Genomic DNA, 17,217 nt, shown 5'->3' on the forward strand with positions numbered 1-17,217 from the left:
CACCGCGCTGTACCGCAACGTCGCACCCGCATCCACGCTGCCTCCCCGCATCGGCACCTGCACCTATCCCTCCTCCCTACTCCCCAACCAGGGCCCCGGGACCAACAACCCCTACCCACGGAGGGAACAACACCTTAGCTGCTCTCCGCCATCGCTCCCGGGATCCCGCGTCACCAGCAGCGGTGGTGCCCACCATCACCACAACCTGTGGGTGGCGTCACAACCGACATCCCACCACCAAACCTCCCCTTTTCACTCGTGGGCGAGGAGGCGCTGCTCGAGCCCCCGGGTCCGGCCCCGTGCTCGAGCCACCGAGGAGCAGAAGCACCGGACCCGAGCGCCAGCGAACCCCAGAGGTGAGCGGCGTTCCCGACCTCCCTCCGCCCGCGACACTGTGTGGTGCACCAATGGAAGGCCTAAATGCACGACAGCCAGGGACCTGTAGTGATTGTCTCTTAAGGACGGGTACAGCCTCTTAATGTCTGATATTGGTGTACACAGTTGCAGCAGCACAGAATTGATGACACAGATGAGGCAGAACAGCAGTGAAGGATGAGATGTGGCGGCGCAGCATTGCCACTGGGTGGCAAGTACTCTTGGTGGGGATTAGAAGGAAATACTGTGTGGGAAGTGTTCTTGGTCAGGATTAGAGAAAAAGAGTGGGTGACAGAGGCTGCTGGTGGGAATTAGAGGGAGAGAGGGGGAGAAAGAGGTTGCTGGTAGGGATTAGGGGAAAACACTGCGTTGCTGTGAGGGTGGACACATTGAAAAACTAATTTCATTGGTAGCATGGACAAATCATACCAGCAAGAGGCAGCAGGTATCGATGCTGCCACTTACTAGACACAATAGTTAACTGTCTTGCAAAACTGAGCAGAGATATTTATGGATGATGCTGAAGCAGCCTGTGCTGGGCTTCATCTTCTCTTCATGGCCATGTTACTAGGGGCCATCTAAAGTTGGAGCAATTTCCCCCCCAAATCCCTTCCGACTGCAAGATAGCTCCTTAAGTTCGACACAGTGCCGCTGGATCCATTAAGTTGGGAGGTATGAGACAACCCTGGACCACTAAGCAGAACATCACATGAATTTTAGAGGGGTCGTCCTACACTGTGCGCACAATTACTAAGCAAATTGTATTTCTGATGATTAATTTTATTATTGAACCGATACAGCAACGTCAATCCAAAAGGTTAATAAACCTGAACATTGAGAAAAGCAAAAGTGAGGTTTTATCTTTCTTAGCGGTATATCTATGTGGGCAAAATAATTGGCCCACTATTACTATGAAGAATTATTATACAACCAAATGAAAATCGAAAATTCTCAATTATTTATTTTCACATTTTAGAGGCAGAAAAAACCCCAAATAACTCAAAAAACATATCTTAAAAAAAATATCAATGAGCAATATAGCCACTGTTCTTTTTTTTTTTTTTTAAACACAAACTTTATTCCAGTTTTCATAATCATTACAGCAGGTTAAACAATATTACATAAAATGGTTCATCTTTCCAATACGCCCACATTCAACTGCACCCCTCCTTTCTTTAATCCCAATTTATCCCCCCCAAACAATTTAACATATACACCGCATTTCAGACTCGAGAGAACACATAACTCCTCTACCTTTTGCCCCCATATATTCGCCACCTTTCTCTGAGACAATCATCCCACCCTGCCAACATGACTCTGCTGTAGATTCAATCGCAACATACCCAATGTACCCTGAATATCTTCCAGTAGATACCATTCCGTGTTGATGAAGGGAGATACTATTTTTCTTATTTCTGCGACCCCACATTGTTGTACTATGAATTTCCTCCATTTGTTCAAAAATTTTCTCGTCAGCTCATCTTTATTCCTTTCTGCTTCCAGCTGCTCAATTCTGAGCAGCACTTTAATCTGCCCCAGCACATCTTCCTCCGTAGGTACACTACCCTCGAGCTATTTGCGCAGTAGGGCCTTTTTACCGATCATAGCTATGCTGTGAAACAATCTTGGTATTGTGGACCCCTGTTTATCTTCTCCTTCTTCCCTTCCATCAGTCGTATAATGGAAAATCCATATCAATGGATCCATTTTCATTTCTACTCCCCAGGTGTGCCTTGTAAGTGCTCGCATCCTTTCCCAGGATTTTTGGCTTTCTGGGCACTGCCAGATCCCATGAAATAGATCCGTTTTTGTCCTTTTACATTTAAGGCAATGATCCAGATTGTTCACCTTCTGTCTGTTTGAGATATTAAAACCATATACTGCTCTATGTATTAACCTAAACTGCGTGTCCCTCCATCCCTCATTGATCACTTCTTTCCTCAGTTTCATCCACCCCTTCAGTAACCCCATTATTCCCTTTTCTACCTGTTTGTATTTTATGATTTGGAATGGAGATAACCCATACCTTGTCACTATTTCTTGATATGACAACCATCTATGTTCCGTTTCATGCAGCAGGTCCTTCACCCCTTCAATCCCTTTATTCCTCCACTCTGAAAATAGTTTATTTTCTCTCCCCGCTGGGAATTCCAGGAATTTCCAGATATTTAGTACTTGGAAATGTGCCAGGATAAGTTACATTTTTTCCTCACTGCTTTCCATGCCATTACCTTATCTCTACATACCAAAGAGTGTTTAATATTCCTCGGAATGAAGGCAAGTGATGTATGTAATATTGCCCCCAGATCCCATGGTTTGCAAAATTCACTTTCCAATTTTATGTCTGAATAATGACACCAAAACTATGTAGGATATTAAAAACTGACCTTGATAGTATAATATTACAAAAAGATCTGGATAAGATGTCAGAATGGGCAGATACTTGGCAAATGAGATTTAATGTTGATAAATGTAAAGTAATGCTCCTAGGACGGAGTAATCCTATCGCTGCGTATACATTAAATGGAAGTAAACTTGGGACTACAGATCAGGAGAAGGACTTGGGTATTCTCATTACAAATAAGCTGAGCAGCAGCACTCAATGTCAGGCAGCAGCTGCAAAAGCAAACAAGATTCTAGGGTGTATAAAAAGAGAGATTAGATCCCGTGATCCCAACGTATTGTTACCTCTCTATAAATCACTTGTAAGGCCACATCTGGAATATGGGATCCAGTTTTGGGCTCCACATTTTAAAAAGGACATTCAGAAGTTAGAGTCAGTTCAAAGGCAGGCAACTAGACTATTACAAGGAATGGAAGGCCTCCCATATGATGGCAGGTTGAAAAAGTTAGATATGTTTAGCTTAGAAAAAAGGCGTCTCAGAGGAAATCTCATTTATATGTATAAACACATGTGTGGTCAAAATAAAGGACTGGCACATGACTTATTTCTTCCAAAGACAATACTAAGGACCACTGCGAGTGGAAGAAAAGCGATTCTGACAGCTAAATAGGAAAGGGTTCTTTACAGTTAGAGCAGTCAGACTGTGGAATGCCGAACACAAGAGGTAGTAATGGCAGATACTATAACAGCTTTTAAAAAAGGGCTGGATTATTTCCTCAGTACACAAAACATTGTTGGTTATAAATGATTTGGTGACCAAATGTAGAACTGGTGGAGGAAGGTTGAACTAGATGGACCTAGGTCTTTTTTCAACCTTAGTAACTATGTAACTATGTAATTATTCGTCCTCCTCAGCCAGTCTATGACATGTCTCATCAAACATGCGAGGTTGTATCCTCGAACATTTGGCAGCTTGATTCCCCCCTTTTCCACTGGTAACATTAATTTTTCCGCCCTAATTCTTGGTCTTTTTCCCCTCCATAGGAAAGTCGAGAACGCTTTGTTCAATCTATTTACGTCTATATGTTTCATTAATATGGGGATAGTCTGCATCGGGTACAAAAGTTTTGAGAAACTCATCATTTTTAGGAGGTGGTTTCTACCTAACAAAGATAAGGGTAGCCCCTCCCACATCTTTAATTCCCGCTCTATATTCTTTATTAGTGGTTTATAATTTAGTTCATAAATCGAGGCGGGCTGTCTCCCCAACTGTATTCCCAAATATTTAAGGTGTGATTTTGCTATCGGTATCCCACCTATGTTGTCTCCTATCCCCAGGGTTTTCAGGGATGACATGTGTCGCTCATTCAGAAACAATATTTCACATTTTGCTTTATTTAATTTAAACCCTGCCATGGTCCCAAACCTCTCTATCTGGCTTAATGCCTTCAGGAGATCATTCTGGGGTTTATTCATAAATAATATGACATCATCTGCAAATAGTGCTGAGTATATTCTCTCCTTTCCGATGCTGATACCTTCAAAACATTCTTCTCCATTGAACAGTCTTGATAATGGCTCGATGGCCAAATTGAACAAAAGGGGGGACAACGGGCATCCCTGCCTGGTCCCTTTAGTTAGTGGGAAGGGCCGTGATAAAAAATCAGGCGTCGCCACCCTGGCTTGAGGGTTTGCATATAATACCCTTATAAATGATCTGAATGCTCCCCTGAAGCCCATACTATCCATTACCGTTTCCAGCCATGACCACTGCACATTATCAAACGCTTTTTCAGCATCTAACGTGATCATGGCTGGCAACTCCCCTCCCTGTGGATCTCTATGTTTAATGGCATCCATTACTAACATGGCTTTCCTTACGTTCGTCACCGCTGCTCTCCCTTTTACAAAACCAGATTGGGCCGGAGAGATCAATCTTGGTAATATCTCAGCCAATCTGTTGGCCATCAGTTTGGCCACTAATCTGAGATCTTGATTAATTAGTGAGATTGGCCTGTAATTTGTTGGGTCGTCCAAATTTCTGTCCCCCTTGGGTAGAAGTTTTATGTACGCAGTATTGAGATGTCTAGACATTTCTGTTCCCCCAAGTAGTATTTTATTAAACATATGTGTCAGTGTCGGCGATATTTGTTGTTTCAGTGCTTTATAAAATTCCCCATTAAACCTGCCAGGCCCCGGTGCTTTATGTATACTCAGTTCTCCTATTGCTGTTTGCACTTCCTCTACTGTAATGTCTGCGTTCAGTCTATTCAGTTCGTCTGTGGTGATTTGTGTGAGTTTTAGATTCTTTAACCAGTCTTACCCTCCTCCTCCTGACTCCTCCCCCTTGCTATACAATTTAGCATAATAATCCCCCAGAATCTGATTAATCTCTTGTGGGTTTGTGGATTTGCTCCCGTCTTGTCTTGTCATATTAGCTATCAATGTCATTGGCCTTCTTCCCTTCGCTAGGTTAGCCAATAGTTTCCCTGCCTTATTTCCAAATTTATGTAGATCAACCGCCTGTTGTGACCGGACTAACTCTTCTCTTCTCCCTGCCCATATGTCAAATTCTTGTTTTGCTTCCTTCCAATCTTCTTTTGCTGTTTGGGTTTTGTCTTCAAGGTATCTCGTGTACTTTTCTCTGAGTGTGTTACTCGCGTCTTGGTATTGTTTTTGCGTCTGTCTCCTGATTTTGGCTACATGCCCCATCAGTTTCCCCCTTAGCACTACTTTCGCTGTTTCCCAAAATAACATCACCTCTTCTTTATGTTCATTATTTGTACTACAATATTCCTCCCACCATTCCTTTAGAGTTTTAACAAAATCCTTATCCTTGAGTAGGAATGACGGAAATCTCCATATATAATCTGTCCCCCTTAGAATTGTGTCATTTATGTCTAGGGATCACCATGTTCTCTATGTTCACCTCTTTAACCCTGTGCCAAAGATTTTGGTCGACCAGTATGTAGTCGATCCTTGACCATGCTTCGTGGGGGTGTGAGTAGAGTGTAAATTCACGTTCATATGGATGTTGTATTCTCCAACTATCTTGTAAGCTTGTGTCCTCCAGGAGTTTAGCCATCAAGCCCTTTAGCTTTTTATTCTGCCTATCTTGGTCTTTGCTATATCTCCTATCTTCCTCCTTTGAGACTACAGCATTGAAATACCCCCCTACTATCTTATTTGGTTCCACATCCCTTCCCAGTTTACTTGTGATTAGTTTAAAGAATGAGTTTTGTTCATTGTTGGGTGCATATATGTTGTGTATGCTAAGCTCTCCCTGCGGGCTAGTTAGTTTGATGTGTATACCGTATTTTTCAGACCATAAGACGCACTTTTTTTCCCCCAAATGTTGGGGGAAAGTTGGGGGTGCGGCTTATGGTCTGACTATAGGGCTGCGGCCGGGAACGAGGGTGCTGCGGTGGAGCGGGTCATCGGGGGCACGAGCAGGCAGCAGCAGCGCCTGCCGTGACCACGTGGGCCCGCTCATTACATATGCACGCCCATCCTCCCGCCCATCTCTCAGCGCTGAAAACGGCACTGACAGGTGGGCGGGAGGACGAGCGGGGACGCGCGCATAGTAAAGAGCCGGTCCGCATGATCACCCCTGGCAATTACAGCCTGGAGTGATCATGTGAGGCTGTATTCACTGCCCCCCGCGCGTCATCATCAGCGCGGGGTGCAGTGAATCAGTGCACTCACCCGTCCCCGTGTGTGGAGCCATTCCCCTGCAGCATGTGATGTCTTCCTGTCTGTGCCGGTCAGCTGATCTGTGCTGATCAGCTGATCGGCACAGACAGGAAGACATCACGTGCTGCAGGGGAACGGCTCCACACACACAGGTCAGTGGCGCAGAGAGGAAGATGATCGGTGCTGGAGGGAGTGAGGAAAAGGTGAGTATAAACGTTTATTTTTTTTCTCTGTGCTATAGGATACAGGCCATATACCAGGATGGTATATGAGCACGATGGGGGCATATAGCAGGATGGGAGTATATGAGCAGGATGGATGGGGGGTATATGAACAGGATGGGGATATATGAACAGGATGGGGGTATATGAACAGGATGGGAGTATATGAACACGATGGGGGCATATAGCAGGATGGGAGTATATGAGCAGGATGGATGGGGGGTATATGAACAGGATGGGGGTATATGAACAGGATGGGGGTATATGAACAGGATGGGGTATATGAACAGGATGGGAGTATATGAACACGATGGGGGCATATAGCAGGATGGGAGTATATGAGCAGGATGGATGGGGGGGTATATGAACAGGATGGGGGTATATGAACAGGATGGGGGTATATGAACAGGATGGGAGTATATGAGCAGGATGGGGGTATATGAACAGGATGGGGCATATGAGCAGGATGGGAGTATATGAGCAGGATGGGAGTATATGAGCAGGATGGATGGGGGAAATATCAATAGGATGGATGGGGGAAATATCAATAGGATGGGGGTATATGAACAGGATGAGGAAATATGAGCAGGATGCTGGTATATGAGCAGGATGGGGGTTTATAGCAGGATCATATACAAGGCAGGAGAATCATTACCAGGATGGGGTACCTTAGTAGAGAATTTGGGGACATTACCCCCATAACAGTGTCAGCAGCAGATCCTCGCCCCATAACAGTGTGTCATGACCACATTTTTTTGCTTAAAGTTTTATTTTCCTATTTTCCTCCTCTAAAACCAGGGTGCGTCTTATAGTCCGGTGCGTCTTATAGTCCGAAAAATACGGTATATCTCCCGTCTTCATCACTATCTTGGGCCACTATTTTATGATTAAAGTGTTTGTTTAATAGAATCAGTACCCCTGCCTTCCTTCCCATGGAGCCGGACCCGACTACCGCTCCCACCCATAATTTTTGCATACGGAAGAAGTCCTCTTGTTGTAGGTGGGTTTCCTGCAGTAATGCGATGTCTACTTTCAGTCTTTTAAGGTGTCGCAATATCATCATGCGTTTTTGTGGAGATTTCAAGCCTTTTACGTTCCAGGATACAATTTTAACCATTGTCCCAACTCCTCATGATTTCTATGTCGTTATGTGTTCTCTCATGTGTGTGTCTCCACGTCTCATCTAGATTTTTCCCTTGCCTGTAACGGTGTTTAGCCTTAGCCCAACCAATCATCTTAGTCCATTTAACAACTTTAAACTGTTTAACTTGTCCCCCAACTTCAGTCATTTTTCAAAACACTTCCATTTTTTCTGTGATGCTCCCTTCTCCACAACCCTTCCCCAGCCAATTGTATCTTCACCATGTATTACCTCTTAGGCCCCCTACCGACACATCAACTTGTCGCCCTCTTGATTAATTACATAATGCTTTTTTCAGCATTCAATCTCTCCACTCTCATTGACTATGCATGTCGTTCGCCGAAGAGAGGAATATGCGTCAGTCCACAGAAAGAGAGAGAGCCGAAAAGAAGGGAAAGGAGAAAACAGGGCCCCGACCTCCAGACATATGTGTGTCATCCATTACCTCAACGAGTGGGAAGGAACAGGGCAGGCATATGTAGGGAGGTGACAAAGAAAGAAAGAAAGAAAGAAAGGGAAGGAGAAGAGAAGAGGGGAAGAGAGGGAAAGAAGGAAAGAGAGAGAGAGGGAGAGGGAAAGAGAAAGAGAGAGGGGAAAAAAAAGGGAGGGGGGATAAGTAAGGGGAGGGGCCAAGGTAGGAGGAGAAGTGTCAGCCGGGAGTCCATCTCCAGTGTAGGGCGTTAATACTAGCCCATCCTCAGGGCCCACTCACTCCCCCCTCAAAATGTCAATCTCTTCTGTAAATGGGGTTGTGTCTTCCCGATCTTCCAGTCTTTCAAATGTCCCCTTTCCTTTGCTGTCCGGACTTGTGGGTCGATGCTCTTTGGGCTTTGGGGCTCTCAGAGTGTCCACCTCTCTGCTCCCTCCCGCCATACATCCAGTCACTCTGTCTCATCGCCCGCTCCAACTCCCCTCCCCCTCCAGGCACCTCGCTCTGCTTTTCTGTTGTTCTTCCCGGGTGTTCCCTCTCTCCAGGGCCCCCCAGCCATCTCTCCGCCTCCCTCAGCTCTTTAGTGATGAAAAGGGATCCATCTTGTTGCGTCACTCTCAGCACTGCCGGATATAGCAGTTGGAATTTTATGTTTTTGCGGTACAGCTCAGTACAGACTTTGCTAAAGGCTTTCCACTTGCAGGTAACTTCCACTGAGTAATCTCCAAAGACTAGCACTTTGTGTCCATGTATAAACAATGGTGTTCTCCGTCCTCTAAATGCACGCAGGAGTTCCTCCTTGTCTTTATATTCCAAGTACTTTACTATTACTTGGTGTGGTCTGGCTGATCCAGGATCCCCTGCACCACTTTCTTTTCCCGCTCCTTTCCGTTGGTCTGGCTGGTCTCTTACAGGGCCCACCCTGTGTGCTCTTTCTACCCTGCATCTGTGTGTCAGACCCAACACCTTGGGAAGCTCAGATTTGCATATGCTGTCCAGCTGCTTCATAGTTATAGATTCTGGCAAACCTACAAGTCTCAAATTACTCCTTCTGGAGCGGTTTTCCAGGTCTTCCAGTTTGTCTTTCATAATCTGGGACCCTGCTGTCACCTCCTGCAACTGCCCCTTCAGCCTTGCCACCTTATCCTCTGTATCAGAGATTCTTTGTTCGCATGCAGACAACCTGTTTCCCTGCTGATTAATCTGTTCTTGTATGGGGGAGAGCGCTGCCCGGACCATATCTTCCAGTGCTGGTTTGATCCTGTCAGCCAGGTAAACTGCCACTTCCCCCGCAAGGTGGGTATAGTCTATCTGCAGGTTCACCACTTGGTGAGGCCCCTGTGCTGCTGGATTGTCGCCCGATATGTCGCTCTGTGCCTCCCTCGCCTCCTCCATTGCATAGCACTCACCTTCCTGCAGGCTTCCATGCCCCGTGTCAACCGCCATTTTGGGATCCCGCTCTGCGCTCTCCCCCTCCACCGCTCCGTGCCCTGTCTGCCTGCCGCTGCTTCTGAGGAGGTACCGCTCCATGTACCGGCACCTCCCGCTCTCCAGCACTTATTTTCCGCTGCCTTCCGTGTCTGTGGGGCCGTTAAGGTCGGTCTGTGGCCAGGTACAGTGTGGAGCTCTGACTTCGGCGTCCTCACATCACAGCACCGGAACCGGAAGTCAGTCACTCTTCTTTTCATCAGTACTAGTCATAAGCCATCCATTTATTGATTCTGTCAGTTTCTTAATCTGTTGATGATCAACTTTTTGGCCAGCACTAGCCGCAGCTTCCTAGAAACTAATTTGAGAGGTGACTGTTTTCCTTCACCAAAAATCTTTTGTTTAAGAAGGGCCCACAAGTTCCAAATAGGATTTAGATCAGATGAGGAAGGGGCCTGGTCATTATTCTTCATCTTTACAGGTTTTACTGACAGCCGAACAGTGGGGACTTCGATGCTGTGATGGAGCAATGTTCTGCATAAAAAGCATGGTGTTCTTGAAAGATCTAGACTTTCTTTTTCCATGCAGTATGTTTGAGAGTTGATATTGAGTCAATTTTCAACCTGAAAAGGTCCATCTAGCTCAACTTTATCACCTCACCACCCAGTCTGTTTTCACCTTTGTGACCTGGCCAATTTTTTTCTATTCTGACCAGTGTCACTTTATGAAATAATAACTCTGGAGCACTTCAGCGGATCGCAATGATTCTGTTTTTTGTGACATACTGTACTTCATGATAGTGGTAAATTTAGGACGATATTTTTTGTGTTTATTTGTGAAAATATTGGAAATTTGGCAAAAATTTAGCAATTTTCAAACGTTGACTTTTCAGGCCTTTACACTTTGAATTTTATGTTGCATAAAATACTTAAATAACATTTTCCACAAGTCTACTTTACATCAGCACCATTTTTGAAACAATATTTTTTTGTTAGGATATAAGATGGGTTCAAAGTTTATCAGCAATTTCTCATTTTTCCAACAAAATTTACAAAAACAATTTTTTAGGGACCACATCACATTTAAAGTGACTCTGAGAGGCCTACGTGACTGAATATACCCAAAAGTAACACCATTCTAAAAACTGCACCCCTCAAACTGCTCAAAACCATATCTGTTGTGGAGAAAGGAGGAAACTTAGCCCTTAGATACCAGTCACAGCATCTCACCAAATCAGCCAAATCAGCCAAATCAGATAAGACACTTTGCACTCATGAGGAGCAATATCCCGAAACACAGTGTCTGCAAATTGATATTCTGATTTGGTTTATATCCAAAGTCATATGGTAATTCCTCGTTAAAGGGTCAATATTGACTTTTAGGATTCCTACTTCCAATAGGTGGCAAAAGAGTTTAACCCCTTAACGACCTTGGACGTACTGAGTACGTCATGGTGACATGGTGCTAAAGGACCCATGACGTACTCAGTACGTCCTGGCGAAATCGCGGTCCCGGAGCCCCGGGGAGTGAAATTTATTTACTTAAACGGTGGATTCGGGAAGGAGGGGACCTCTGCCTGACGTCAGGAGGGGTGGTGCCTCCTCCCCGAACCTACAGAGGCTGTGATTGGCTGACGAACGCCGCTCAGCCAATTACAGCCACTGTAATGTTCCAGCCATTGAAAATGGCTGGAACATTGAAATCCAGCCCTGATCAGTGCTGCTGTAGCACTGGCCATTGGCTGGAGCTGGGTGATCGATGCTTCACCCGCCCCCAGCTCTGATTGGAGAGACCGGTCTTGTGACCGCTCTCTCCAATCAATGTGGATCTGCGGCCTGTGACCGTCCCTGGAAGCCGAGGAGAGCGGTAAGTTGTTGTCCCCGCCGCCCGCCCCTGTCCCCGATCGCCCCGCCGCCCGCCCCTGTCCCCGATCGCCCCGCCGCTGCTCCCGCTTCACCGCTGTCCCCGCCGCTGCTCCCGCTTCACCGCCGCTGTCTCCGATCGCCCCGCCGCTGCTCCCGCTTCACCGCCGCTGTCTCCGATCGCCCCGCCGCTGCTCCCGCTTCACCGCCGCTGTCTCCGATCGCCCCGCCGCTGCTCCCGCTTCACCGCTGTCCCCGCCGCTGTCTCCGATCGCCCCGCTGCTGCTGCCGCTGTCTCCGATCGCCCCGCCGCTGCTGCCGCTTCACCGCTGTCCCCGCCGCCATGCTCCCGATGCACCGCTGTCTCCGCCGCCATGCTCCCGCTCCACCGCTGTCCCCGCCGCCATGCTCCCGCTGCACCGCTGTCTCCGCCGCCGCTCCCGATCCACCGCCGTCCCCGCCGCCATGCTCCCGCTGCACCGCTGTCTCCGCCGCCGCTCCCGATCCACCGCCGTCCCCGCCGCCATGCTCCCGCTGCACCGCCGTCCCCGCCGCCATGCTCCCGCTGCACCGCCGTCCCCGCCGCCATGCTCCCGCTGCACCGCTGTCTCCGCTGCCGCTCCCGATCCACCGCCGTCCCCGCCGCCATGCTCCCGCTCCACCGCCGTCCCCGCCGCCATGCTCCCGCTGCACCGCTGTCTCCGCCGCCGCTCCCGATCCACCGCCGTCCCCGCCGCCATGCTCCCGCTGCACCGCTGTCTCCGCCGCCGCTCCCGATCCACCGCCGTCCCCGCCGCCATGCTCCCGCTGCACCGCTGTCTCTACCGCCATGCTCCCGCTGCACCGCCGTCTCCGCCGCCGCTCCCGATCCACCGCCGCCCCCGCCGCCATGCTCCCGCTGCACCGCTGTCTCCGCCGCCGCTCCCGATCCACCGCCGTCCCCGCCGCCATGCTCCCGCTGCACCGCTGTCTCCGCCGCCGCTCCCGATCCACCGCCGTCCCCGCCGCCATGCTCCCGCTGCACCGCTGTCTCCGCCGCCGCTCCCGATCCACCGCCGTCCCCGCCGCCATGCTCCCGATCCACCGCCATCCCCGCCGCCGCTCCCCATCCACCGCCGTCCCCGCCGCCGCTCCCGATCCACCGCCGTCCCCGCCGCTATGCTCGCCACTGTCCCCGCCGCCGTCGCACCCACCTTTTTCAGCCGCTGCTGCCCCCGATCGGCGGCGGCCGCCGCCTCCTTCATCGGCTGCCCCTTCTCCATCGCCACACCACCTATCCCTCCATGTGCTGCAAGCCACCCTCCCCCCACGTGGGGGGAGGGTGGCTGGCTTGCAGCACATGTGGGGGGAGGGTGGCTGGCTTGCAGCACATGTGGGGGGAGGGTGGCTGGCTTGCAGCACATGTGGGGGGAGGGTGGCTGGCTTGCAGCACATGTGGGGGGAGGGTGGCTGGCTGGCTTGCAGCACATGTGGGGGGAGGGTGGCTGGCTTGCAGCACATGTGCTGCAAGCCACCCTCCCCCTACATGTGCTGCAAGCCAGCCACCCTCCCCCTACATGTGCTGCAAGCCCCCCTCCCTCCCCCTACATGTGCTGCAAGCCCCCCTCCCTCCCCCTACATGTGCTGCAAGCCCCCCTCCCTCCACCTACATGTACTGCAAGCCCCCCTCCCTTCCCCTACATGTGCCATCTCTCTCTCCCATCAGACTCTGCCCCCCTCCCCGATCTGCTGCCTGCTCTCTCCCATTTTCCATCTACTGCCCCCTCTCACCCTCCTCGATCTGTTGCCTCCTTCATCTGCTGCCTCTTCTGTCTGCTGTCTCTTCTGTCTGCTGTGATCCTGCTGCCTAGATCCATCCTGTAAGGTAGGTATCCCCATCTCACCCCCCCCATCCTCTGCCGCTCCTCCATCCGCTGCGCCATTTCCCATCCATCCGCTGCGCCATTTCCCATCATCCATCCGCTGCGCCCTTTCCCATCCTCTGCCGCTCCTCCATCCGCTGCGCCCTTTCCCATCTTCCATCCGCTGCGCCCTTTCTCATCTGCCGCCCCGCCCTCTCGCATCGCATTATCCAGCGCAGTTGCTCGCTTCCAGACTGCAGTGGATGATGCGATGCGAGACTCGTGCATTGCTCTCACGTTTGGCACTGGTCTTGGCAGGCGCTCATTTTTTTTTTTTTTTTTTCTACTGATGTCTGTATTTTTTATTTCGCCAAACTAATTTTTTTTGTATGGGGGGGGGGTCTAGTTTCCAAAATGGGATCACATGTGGGGGAGCTCCATTGTTTAGGCACCTCAGGGGGTCTCCAAATGAAACATGGCGTCTGCTAATAATTCCAATCAATTTTACTGTGAAATGGCGCTCCTTCTCTTCTGAGCCCCGCCGTACGCCCAAACAATTGATTTCCACCACATATGAGGTATCGTCGTACTCAGGAGAAATTGCACAATACATTTTATGGTGCATTTTTTCCTGATACCCTTGTGGAAAAAAAGCTACCTGTTTGAAAAAACAATTTTGTGGTAAAAAAAAATAAAATATTTTCACGGCTCAACATTACAAACGTTTGTGAAGCCTCCAGGGGTTCAAAGTGCTCCCTAAACAGCTAGATAAATTCCATGAGGGGTCTAGTTTCCAAAATGGGGTCAATTGTGGGGGAGCTCCATTGTTTAGGCACTTCAGGGGGTCTCCAAACGCAACATAGCGTCCGCTAATAATTCCAACCAATTTTGCTGTGAAATGGCGCTCCTTGCCTTCCGAGTCCTGCCGTGCGCCCAAACATTTGATTTCCACCACATATGGAGTATCTGCGTACTCAGGAGAAAATGCACAATACATTTTATGGTGCATTTTTTCCTGATACCCTTGTGATAAAAAAAGCTACCTGGTTGAAGCAACAGTTTTGTGGTAAAAAAAATTTTTTTTCTTTTCACGGCTCAACGTTATAAACTTCTGTGAAGCCCCCAGGGGTTTAAACTGCGCATAAAACATCTAGAAAAAATATTTGAGGGCTCTAGTTTCCAAAATGGGGTCACTTATGGGGGAGCTCCATTGTTTAGGCACCTCGGGGAGTCTTCAAACCCGACATGGCGTCCGCTAATGAGTGCAGCTAATTTTGCACTCAAAAATTCAAATGGCGCTCCTTGCCTTCCGAGTCCTGCTGTGTGCCCAAACATTTGATTTACACCACATATGGGGTATCTGCGTACTCAGGAGAAAATGCACAATACATTTTATGGTGCATTTTTTCCTGATACCCTTGTGATAAAAAAAGCTACCTGGTTGAAGCAACAGTTTTGTGGTAAAAAAAAATTTTTTTCTTTTCACGGCTCAACGTTATAAATTTCTGTGAAGCCACCAGGGGTTCAAAGTGCACATCAAACATCTAGAAAAAATATTTGAGGGCTCTAGTTTCCAAAATGGGGTCACTTATGGGGAAGCTCCATTGTTTAGGCACCTCGGGGAGTCTTCAAACCCGACATGGCGTCCGCTAATGAGTGCAGCTAATTTTGCACTCAAAAATTCAAATGGCGCTCCTTGCCTTCCGAGTCCTGCTGTGTGCCCAAACATTTGATTTCCACCACATATGGGGTATCTGCGTACTCAGGAGAAAATGCACGAAACATTTTATGATGCATTTTTCCTGATACCCTTGTGAAAATACTAATTTTTATGGCTAAAGTAACATTTTTGTGTTAAAAAAGTAAAATTTTCATTTTTTCGTCTACATTGCTTTGGTTGCTGTGAAGCTCCTAAAGGGTTAATAAACTTCTTGGATGTGGTTTTGAGCAGAGTGAGGGGTGAAGATTTTAGAATTGGGTCACTTTTGGGTATTTTCTGTCGCCTAGGTTTCTCAAATCACTCCAAATGTGATGTGGTACCTAAAAAATTTTTTTTTGTAAATTTTGTTGGAAAAATGAGAAATTGGTGATAAACTTTGAACCCTTCTAACTTCCTAACGGAATTTTTTTTTTTCAAAAATTGCGCTGGTGTAAAGTAGACATGTGGGAAATGTTATTTAGTAACTTTTTTGTGTGACATATCTCTCAGATTTATGGGCATAAAATTTCAAATTTTGAAAATTGCAAAATTTTCAAAATTTTCGCCAAATTTCCGAAATTTTCACAAATAAACGCAAAACATATCTGCCTAAATTTACCACTGACATGAAGTACAATATGTCACGAAAAAACAATCTCAGAATCGCCAGGATCCGTTGAAGTGTTCCAGAGTTATAACCTGTCAAAGTGACACTGGTCAAAATTGCAAAAAATGGCCGGGTCTTTAAGGTGAAAACAGGCTGGGGGCTGAAGGGGTTAAGTGCTCCCTGAAGAGGCAATTTGCAGCTATATCAGTCTAAATCAGAATTTGGCGCCCATAATGTCAGAAAATATTGCACTTGGAACGTGTGCCCAATTATTTGCTGAACTAGCACCACAAACGCTGAGTAAAAATCTCACTGCTTTTTAGTACTGTTGCTGTTTTGCCATAATTGTGGTTATGTATTTTGTTAAAGAAAAAGTCCCAAGAATTGTTCTATTCTGTAGGTGACCACGATCACTGTACGACATGGGAAATCAACAACTAAAGTTTTTCATGTGTTGTTCAATGCTGGGATTTTCCCATGTTGAAGTCAATGGTGATTAGAATTTTGTAGGGTTGTAAAGGGGATTTTCAAAAATCAACATGGTTGACTGTATAAATAAATATTCATATTATAAAATATATTTTACAACATATACGGTTTATGAAAAAAGGGAGAACATCCAATAAATATTTTCATACTTTTAATATACAAATGTAAATTATAACAAAATGGGTTTTAATATATTTAATACTAGCATATACTGAAAAAAGTAAAAAAAGTAAAATTCTTGACCCCCCAAAATTATATTCAGTATTCCATTTTCTCTGACTCAACAATCCATATTCTCAGAAAATCTAAACATCTATTGTATTGCTAAGGCTCTACACACAAAAAGAAGACTTCAAAAGGGCATAAGATACTACAGTATCTTTATTTCTATAGCGCCAACATATTCTGCAGCGCTTTACAATTGAGAGGTTCATATACAAACATAAGTAACAGTTATAGAAGATACAATAATTAAGGCAAAAATAAAGACAACCCTTCTCCTAAGAGCTTTCAATCTACAATGGGGTGAAGTGGGGTGACATAAAGTTCAAGTGCTTACTTATAACGATGGTCCAGCCATCTCCAAAAAATGAGGGGGGGTAGATAAAGGCTGCATGAACCAGTCATCAGCCAATCTTTGTAATGCTTTGGGTACAGTGGAGTTTAAGGGAGAATTAAGGTTCTGAGAAATAGTGGAGGGGATATATATGTATCTACTTTGATTAGAGAAGGTGATAGGTCACTATAAAAAGATGTGTTTTTAGGGAGCGTCTAAAGCTGTGCGAGTTGTGCATCGTCCTGGTTTCTTGGGTCAGAGCATTCCAGAGGATTGGTGCAGCTCGGGAGAAGTCTTGGAGCTGGGAGTGGGAGGTTCAGATTATGGTGGATGTTAGTCGAAAGTCATTTGTGGAGTGTTGAGAACTAATAGGGTGATAGACTGAGATGAGGGTGGAGAGGGGTGCCATATTGTGAAGAGATTTGTGGATGAGAACAAGCAATTTAAATTGGATCCTATAATATATGGGCAGCCAGTGCAATGACTGGCACAGAATCCCCTTGAGCCAGTTGCATATCCAGTGGGGGGCAA

Source organism: Anomaloglossus baeobatrachus, chromosome 6 (assembly GCF_048569485.1).
Source record: "Anomaloglossus baeobatrachus isolate aAnoBae1 chromosome 6, aAnoBae1.hap1, whole genome shotgun sequence".
Taxonomy (NCBI): Eukaryota; Metazoa; Chordata; class Amphibia; order Anura; family Aromobatidae; genus Anomaloglossus; species Anomaloglossus baeobatrachus.